Source organism: Octodon degus, unplaced genomic scaffold, assembly GCF_000260255.1.
Source record: "Octodon degus isolate 3935 unplaced genomic scaffold, OctDeg1.0 scaffold00209, whole genome shotgun sequence".
Classification (NCBI taxonomy): domain Eukaryota; kingdom Metazoa; phylum Chordata; class Mammalia; order Rodentia; family Octodontidae; genus Octodon; species Octodon degus.
Window position 1 is genome coordinate 726387 of NW_004524785.1, and position 9276 is coordinate 735662.

The following is a 9276-nucleotide window of genomic DNA, read 5'->3' on the forward strand; positions in this document are numbered from 1 at the left end:
AGTGGATTGCCACAGATTTGTGGTGGTCAACTTGTTACATTAATGTGGCATAGGTTGTGGGAGGTCCACCTGAGGATTGCTGCCACAAGTGTGAGGGGCAGAGTAGCTGTTAGGGAAGCTATTTGGAGAAGCTGTTAGGAAGCTACTAGTTTTCTTGAGCTATTCTGCTTGAGGACTATTCTACTTATGATAGCCTTCCTCATGGACTTGACTGCTCTTATCAGAGGAGGAGCTTGGGAGCTCATTGCCATTGAGAACAGCTATGGCTCTTTTTAGAGGAGTTCTGCTCCTTGTGTATCACCTCCTGACTCTGGCGGGGAAGATGGTGCACTGCTCAGTCTCCTAGAGAAGTTGGCCATATTGACTTTCCTCGTTGGAACTTGGCTTTCCTCATCCTTGGAGGAGTTCAGACCTCACTGTTGCTTAGGGTGGCTGTGATACTTTTTGGAGGAACTCTGGTTCTTATGTGGAGTGCTGCTTCCTGGCCACACTGCAGATCCTTCAGCCCACCCCCACAGATCCTTCATCCCAGTGGCATAGACTTTCTAGCTTCCACCACTAACCTTTGGACCTTCCAAACAAAGATCCATGAAATAGACCTACATGAAACATTGTCTTGAGCTCTAGGCCCCCAGCTGGGCTCATGGGGTCACTGTTAGGAGCACCAAGTCTTTACATGGTTTCATCCAAGATATTAGGAATGAAGCCCTCAGTTGAACTCTTTGGTGTTAGCGTTTGAACAGATTTCCTGCACTCTTTCTATATGTTTCTTTGGGTGATTCATTATAAAATAATCTTAAAAATATGTGCCCTATGTTATATTGTTCCCCTTGGAAAGGCCCAGACCATAACAGATCCTTGTTCTCTTTCCTCTTATTATGACCTTTGAGGGAACATAATTTACTTTCAGCATGACTTCTTTTTCATTCACTATATGTAACTAGGAAGAAAACACTACCAATTTTCAAGGTTGCTGAGAATGTCCAGTGTGACACTTAATGGAAAAGGGCTTAATTTTAACACTAGAATTAATGTCCACAATAGGTGCCAGTTTGTGCATATTATTTTTATAATTAGATAAATTACTATATTAAAGTCAAGTCTTCAAATACTCTTTGGCTAACAACCATGAATCTAAATTAGTTGCATGAAGGTATTACTTTAAAATATTTGAATGTTTTTGTTATATACCTACTAAATTAATTTGTCTCTTAATTTGCAGCAATCTGATTTTCTGAACTAGAAAATCAAATTTTCTAGTTCAGAAAATCAAACAACAGAATTCTAACAGTTAAGCATCATCAGTTTTAATTTAATGAAAGAAAGCTAGTAGGTTATGTGTTCAAATTTCTTCAGTGGATTTAACACACACTCATACCTTCTCTCAATTTTATACTGATGTCTAGTAGATAATGCATTTATTTTACAAAAGTAGGAAGACTGAAGAATATGAGTTTAGTCATTTGGATAATAAATTTCTACCTAAATCCTAGTTTTGCACTTTTGTTTGCTGGTCAATAGAATCATATTAATAAATATCTGCTTCATATTTTCTTAGAACTACTTGAGCATTTGCCTATTAATATTTATTTATATCATTCCTTCATCTTTCTTCTCACCTTTCTTTTGTTACTCTGTTAAATTACAACTTTTTTTCTGATCAGGATCTCATACTGAATAAATAGAAAAGGAAAAAACTCAAGAAACACATGAAGAAATTGACTTAAGAGAAACAATAGCTGGAGATTGGTCCATTACTAAAATTTCTAAAAGAATCACAGTGTCACCTTCATCTTTATGTTCTCCCCTCCAGACCCACACCTCCCAGAAAGTCAGGCAGAAAAGTTAAAAACAGAAGGTGATGGAGTAGAGGTTTTCATAAAGTCAAGAGACAGCTAAGAGATTACGGTCCCTACTAAAGTAAGCTGTCCCTCAGATAAAACACTACTGCTCTGAACCTATCTTCCTTGTCTGTGTCTCTTCTAGCAGTATGTATCCCATAGGAAATAACTTCTAAACCTTAACCCTTTCCAACTCACCATTCTCACAAAAAAAGTCAGTGATTCTGGCCTCTTTGACGTTCCCTTCTCTTTAATTTTCCTTGGCAGGGTTTCTGAATTTAGTATCACACATCTGTGCGTTGCCAATAGTAAGACTTTTGTCTCTTTTGATCTGTGACATCTGATCCTCAGGGTAAGCTTTGAGGATCCATCCAAGGATTCCACACATACTATAAAGTAGTCATTTATGCCAGCTTCTTTCTCCTTGTCTTTCTACTAAGTCTGTGTTCTTAACCTGGCAAGTGCAAGGCCTTGAGTTCAATTCCTGGAACAACAACAACAACAACAACAAAAAGTAAAGCCACACATTGAGTTACCTGATCATCTCTGCTCTTTCTGTGATTTAGTCAGTCCTGGAAGTAAACTCTCAATATACATCTGAGCCCAATTACAGAGCTGCTTTGTTAAATGTCAGACTCCATTCATTACTTTCACCCTTTTGTCTATTAATTTCATCATTACAAGGATACCTAGGTTGCTATATATCTCTTTCCCATCGACATATCCTAGTACATATCCTAGTATTCTCTTCTTAGCAAAGAAAAAAAAAAAAAAAAAACGAAAAACAACTGAGAACAAGGAAAATAGAACCAATACCACCATTTGGGTTCTACAGAGCAATTTATTTAGTTCACTTGAGTTTGAAAGATAAATGAGAAATATTCTTTCAAAAGGAGCACTCGGATAAATATAGAAGGCAAACTGTTGAAGCGGGATGTGGGGACCAATGTGAAAAGCCGTCCTTGGCCAGTCACCGCAAGAGCGTACTGGGGGGAAAGATAGCGCTGCTCAGACTCTACCTCACGTTCTGCATGGAAATGGTGTTTCAGAGCATGCCCCATAGAAGAAGCAGACGTGAAGTTCGAATCTGATTCCAAAAAGCTGATTTACTCAAATGTGTAATGACAGAAGCACCTTATTGGATGAAGAAAAGTTCAAAGTTTCGGTTCGGTAAACCTGAGACAGATTTCCAGCCCATTATTCGCTGTGTGATGTGTAAGAATTTAGAAAAATTGTTTTATCTCTAAACTATAATTTCCAGAGGGGAGAGAGGACAAGAGAGGAATAAAAAATAAGGAGTACGTGTTATGTACGTGGACAAATTCCCATGCTGAATGGAATCATTCAGTATTACAAACATGTACTAATAAAAATTAAGATAAGAGCCAGCCTATAGCTCAGTAGATTGAATTACCTGATTAGGCAGGCGCACGGACTGGGGTTGGATATTCAGCATGCAGTGCCTGCCCCGCCCCTGGGCGGGCTGAGCTGGTCACTGAGACTGGATGTGGTGGTGCTTGCCTGTAATCCCAGCACTTGAGAGGCTGAAAACAGGAGGCTAACTGTGAGTCTGATCTTTGTAGTGAGAACTTGTAGACCCTGTACAAAAAAAGAAAAAGAAAAAAGAAAAAAAATTAGGATAAAAGTAGATGCTAGGATACCAGGTGATGGACTTTTTACTGATGGGAAGGGCATCAAGAGAGACAAAGAGAAGGGAGGGAGAGGAGAAGAAGTAGATGTAAAAAAGAATCAAGATGCTCTGGTTGTACCTATATGTGTATGCACATGTACCAGTTCCTCACCATGAATATATTAATTATGAATCACATGATTAATGTAAGAAGATATTAACTCAAAACTAAGCTAAAATAAAAATATACTGTTTTTCATTTATTGAATTTTTAAATTATACAAATTAACTGGGAAATATATACTAAATTTTCAAAACATAGTGATATTCATTTAAAAAATAGATTCACTTTACTAGAACTAAATGTACTGAAAAGCCCCCATAAATTATGGACCCCCAAGATAAGAATCACTCAGTGATGAAACAATGTTATAAACAAGCAATATTTTTTTTTTAGTCATGCTGAAAAAAATTAGGAATCTAAAACCTTCTATGTGCTGGCTTATGATTTTAGGCAAGTTATTTCCTGTAAGCTTTTAGTTTCTCCTATAAAAAATGAGAATCACAGTTGAATTGACATGAATATTGTAAGATAATATATGCTGAAATCAAACCCAAAGAAGCCCCCTACCCCATCTAAAACGTTCTTCACCTATCTTTGCAATATTTCACTTTGGTTTTCATTTGTACAGTTGGAGGAACAAGCCTTACTCAATTTCCACCCCTCAGCCATCCTTTGTTAATATATCCAGATGAATTCTAGGGAAGGCTTTCCTGGCCCAGTACTTTCCGGGTTTCCCCTGCTCACCATTTATACTTTCTCCACTTGTCCACTTGAACTATCAACTGCCTTGTCAACACGCTTCCCCTAACTGAATGAGAACAGTAGGGAGGGCTTCACAGTTTTATTGAGTAGAGTGCTGTAAAGCAGCACCCTCATTCAGTCTTCCCAGTATAGTCTTTCAATAGCCTTTAGAAGAAAATGAAAATACTGTCAATCTATTTTTTTATTTTTATTTTTTATTTTAGGGAAGGGTCTACAGGGTGTTCAGGGTCTCACTACTAGATTGGACTCATAGTGATCCACCTGTTCACAGCTTCCCATGTGCTGGGATCACAGGCGCACACCACCATGCCCAGTCTCAATTGCCCTCTCCACCCACCCTGGGGGAAGGCGGGCATGGCAGGATTGAATCCCCAGCCCTGGTGCCTGCTTGCAGGTGCTTTAATCTGCTGAGCTATTTGGCTGACCCTGTCAATCTATTTTTTTTATCTGAATTTTCTTGTAGCCTCTTCCCTATTGTTGTTCAATCAAGTTTGTTCAGAGCATGTTTGGAAAATTAATATCCTCCTAATTCACTACTATTTCATATGTCAGTTTTCCATTTAGCAAAACATTATAAAGATAATGTGTAGATAATTAGTGTATAAATTCCTCAAAAACCAGGGCAATATCGTCTATTTATTTTGGTTATCATAACCCAGAATATAGTAAATGATTATTTCGTGGCATATGTAGAGGCAAAATAGCATTTGCTAAATAATTTTTATACATTTAAGTCTGTCTTGCACAATGAAATTTAAAAGTTATACATTCACTGTTAATTTAAAGTTGACAAAATGCTTAACCTATGGTAACTATTTTATGTACATTATCTCAAATTATCAACAAATGTTTGAGGTAAGTAGCTATTAGTATTACCACAATGGTTAGATTGAGAAAAGTTTTTAAAAGTCTACTAACTTGCCCAAGTTCACATACTTACTTCTCATGCTGAATTCAATTACAAAAACTAGCAGGAAAGAAATTCCACATTTAGTCACAGTACTAAATGGCAAATGCACAATTAAACCCCAAATTTAGAGTTTTATGCCAGACTCCTCTTCTGAATTTCAGATTCACAAATTAAAATATCTACTCACTTCCACTTAAATATCTAAAATGTGTGTTAAAATATCACGCAGTGTGAACATTTGCTACTACCCGCACTCACCCCAGCTCCTTCCTAGGTGAGAGAGGCTTCGGTCTCCCCACTATACAGGCAAAAATGTGGTTTGTCACTGTCAGTAAAAGAGTTGCTTGTTTTTCCTCTTTTCACAACATAATTAACACAACCCAGAGGGCTTTGGTGAGCCTGAAAGCTGTGCTGATTCCACTCCCTCAGCAAGCAAATAATTTTCCACAGAAGCCAGTATTATCTAAGTCAGTTCAGCTCTGACACTGTCACCTGAAAGTGCACGAGATCTTTCAGTTGGAGGAGCCGTATCACAACTGTCTCTCAGTAGCTTATTTTCAATTAGTTTTTTTTTCGGGAGGAGGGATCTTTTTTAATGTATTTGGTTGTTACAGGGTCTCACTATGCAGCTTAGACTCATGCTTTCAGCCTCTTGCTTTCAGTCTCCCCAGCGCTGGCATTACAAGCGCATGCCACTTACACCCGGACTCTGGACAGCTCAGCCCACTGTGGGAGCAGGTCTGGTGTGGCATGTGGTCGAACCACGATCCCTGAGCTTGCCTAAGCAGATGCTTTAGTCCACTGAGTTATCTCGCTGGCCCCAGCTCCTTATTTTTTCCCCCATAATTTTATTGAGAAACAAGTAGCAATGAGACAGTTTCAAACCAAATTGGTAAGACAGTTCCAATAATTAACGCGTTGCATACATTCTTCCTAGTGGTTAATTTCTGTACAAGATGTGGACATGATATCCTATTTACAAACACCATTAGAACAAATCACTCTATTCATGAAGAGAATGTAACAGTATATCTATCCTAACCACTTTGAATACACAGATACAAAATGGACATTCATCTGTATCCCCTTTTTTTGTTTAGTTCCATTATTTGAATATTATAGGTGTGTTAACTCAGCAAAATTTTCTAAAAGAGTTCAGTAGCCCATAATAGTATTGGGGCTTCCACTTCACTGGCAATGTCAGAAAATGTTGACCTGAGTCCCCTCCAACAGCATGGCTTTACCATCTCCTTATTTTTGATACCAGTGACAAGTCCTGGGTTGTCTTACCTGTCCTTCTATAATCTGTTGGTTAACCAGTTATAAATTAAATATCTAACAGTATCCTCTTTGGCTTTCAGTTTGCTGGAATGGCTTGTAGAACTGATGAAATACATTTACTGGTTGATTACAAAGAAAGTTATGAAAGCATAGCTGAAAAGATGCACTGGTTGAGTTAAGCAAAATGGTACGGAGTTTTCAGACCATGTCCTATGGTACCAATCTCTGGAAACCTCCAAATGCTTGTGTGTCTGATGGCATGCCAAGCCATGACTTTTTCTACTTTCCTTTCCTTTCCTTCTTGCTTGCTTGCTTGATTGCTCTTCTTTGTTTTTCATTTATTGGATACAGGGTCTCACTATGCAGCTTGGACTCATAGCGATCCTCCTGTCTCAGCCTCCCCAGTGCTGGGATTACAGGCATGCACCACCACTCCCTGTTTCCGTGGCCCACACAGCATGCCCAGGTTGCTGGGGCCAGCACACTGGAGGTCAAACTGGGGACCTTGTGCTTGCGATGCAGGCACTGATATTGCTAAGCCATATCCCTGGAATCTAGTGCTTGGCATTTAGGGAAAATTGTTTTATACCAAATTCTAGTTCATAATTATGGAAAGAATGACAGAACCAAAATTTTTTCATTGGGTAAATCATAATGAAATAGTTGATTGTGGAAAGAGGTCTTGAATTGGTAATAAAACACAATGTTGATGGAAGACCATACAGCAAACTCGGGAGGCTGTCATTGTCCAAGTCTGGATGCCTCTTGGCCTCTGTAGTGGCACCATTGATATGGGGAAAAGAAACTCCCAGTCTGTTAGTTGTTCCATAGAAGCTCATGTTCTCTAAAATCAAAGAATGAATTTCAGGAACAATGGAGGTCAGGATCAGAATATATTTACTGTGGAAAGGAAAGCTCGTGTCCAAAGACAGACAGATGGGGACCTGAGTGGGTTGCCAAGGAACCTGCCTTTTCTAGGAAATCTTATAGAGCAAAACCACAACAGGAGGTGGGTCCATGGTGGGAAAAAATAGGAAAGCACAAGGTGAGCATGAGGTAGGACTTCCAATGAACAAACACTACAAAGGAAAGAGACATAATTTAAGTGATGTCCCAATAAGTAAGCAGGCAAATCCTGCACATGGGCTGTTTTGTGAGACAAGGGACCAGATGCATTCAAGAAATCAATGTCATGATAAAATATGTTGTGCTGGGGGAGAAAGAATGCTTGAAATTAAAAAGCAGGAGAAGAGAAGTGATCAAATTCAGCATGTGTAACTTGTCTGAAACTTCAGTCTTACTTGATAACTACAAGGAACATGATTAAGAAGGAAATCTGAATATGAACACAATAAAACATACCATGGAAACTTTCATTTTTTGAATATTGTTACTGACTTTATTCAAAATACATGTTCACATGCACACAAAACTATTCTATTACAGCACAAAAATTCCAAATAGATGCAACCACACATATTTGAGGATGCTACATTGGTTTGCCCAGTGTGAAAGCCCTGAATACAGTCTCCTATCCTGCAAGAAAAAAAAATTGGGGTGTGTAAGGGTTTTTAACATAGTAGTCTTTCCATTTTTTTTGTAATTTCAATCTCTTCATATAAAATTTCATGGTGAAACTTTAGGTTGTGAAATAGTAGCTCCCATCATCCATTTGCTGAAAGTCTCCCATGAGTTTCTCTGAGCATGAGAAGGAAATTGAAAGCCCCACTGAGGCATCCTGTTGCTTGTTCTCTGGGCTTCTTGAATTTTTTCAAACGCAGTTAAGCATGACCCTAATTTAGATCCTTTTTACATTTCTTTAGTGCTCTCCTTGAATGAAATTTATTCCAGCATTATTGCCTCACATGGTCTGTCAGTATTCATCTAAACTAGAAATTGTTCCAGTTATTCTGTAATGAATAAAATAGCACTTGTCAGAGTGTTGCATCAGAAATGTTGTTCTGATAGCAACAAAAACAAGACTGTCTATAAAGGTAGATGGCTTGTTGGTTTTGTCAGCTACCATATCTATACTCGTTAGAACGCCGCCATAAATTTCAGATACTATTTGTATATTAATTGATCACCTCTGTGAATTTAAAGGATATAATGTCAAACACTATTGCATCCTCAAATAAGAATTATGTTTTTCTTAACAATAGTTGATTTGGAATAATAACATAGAAAAATATCCGAGATCAAAAGGTATGCAAAGTTTGCTGTAAACAGTTTCTCAATTCAAGATCTAACCATTGGAAAGAACTTCTAATTGTTGCTGGAATTAGTTCTACTTGTTGTTTGAAGCTGGGTCACATCAGGCAATCATTTTGATTTCCACTAATTCTGTTACGTTTCACTTCTCTTGCTAAGTGGACATACTGAATGGGATACAAATGGTAGCATTTAATTGGGCAGATTTTTGTCCAAATAAGATACTTAGGGACACCTATAAGATACTTTTTCTTCAGTCATTTCTTATTATATGTATTTCTCTTTACCATCAAGAAGTGATGTTCCTACTTTTTTTTCAAAGGGACTAAATCATTATCCCATTTCTTAAAGCAAAGTCATGAGTAGAAAAAGATAAGATGATATATTTCTTGCCTATGGATTAAAAATTGCTTGTGCCCAAGAAAGTAAGCATTGCATATTCTTGGAATTTTTTTATATTGTAATAGAATAGTTTTTTTTTTTGTGCCAGGAATTGAACTTATGACCTCATGCTTGCCAGGCTGGTACTGTGCCACTCAACTATACCCCCAGCCCTGTAAAGGAATAGTTTTTTGTA

The 9276-nt window shown here is 37.9% G+C and overlaps 1 pseudogene; it reads left to right on the forward strand.

Annotated features, from left to right (window-relative positions):
• LOC101562967 overlaps nt 1-2932 on the forward strand; it is a 10260-nt pseudogene extending 7328 nt beyond the window's left edge.
• Nucleotides 2933-9276: the final 6344 nt, after the last annotated feature.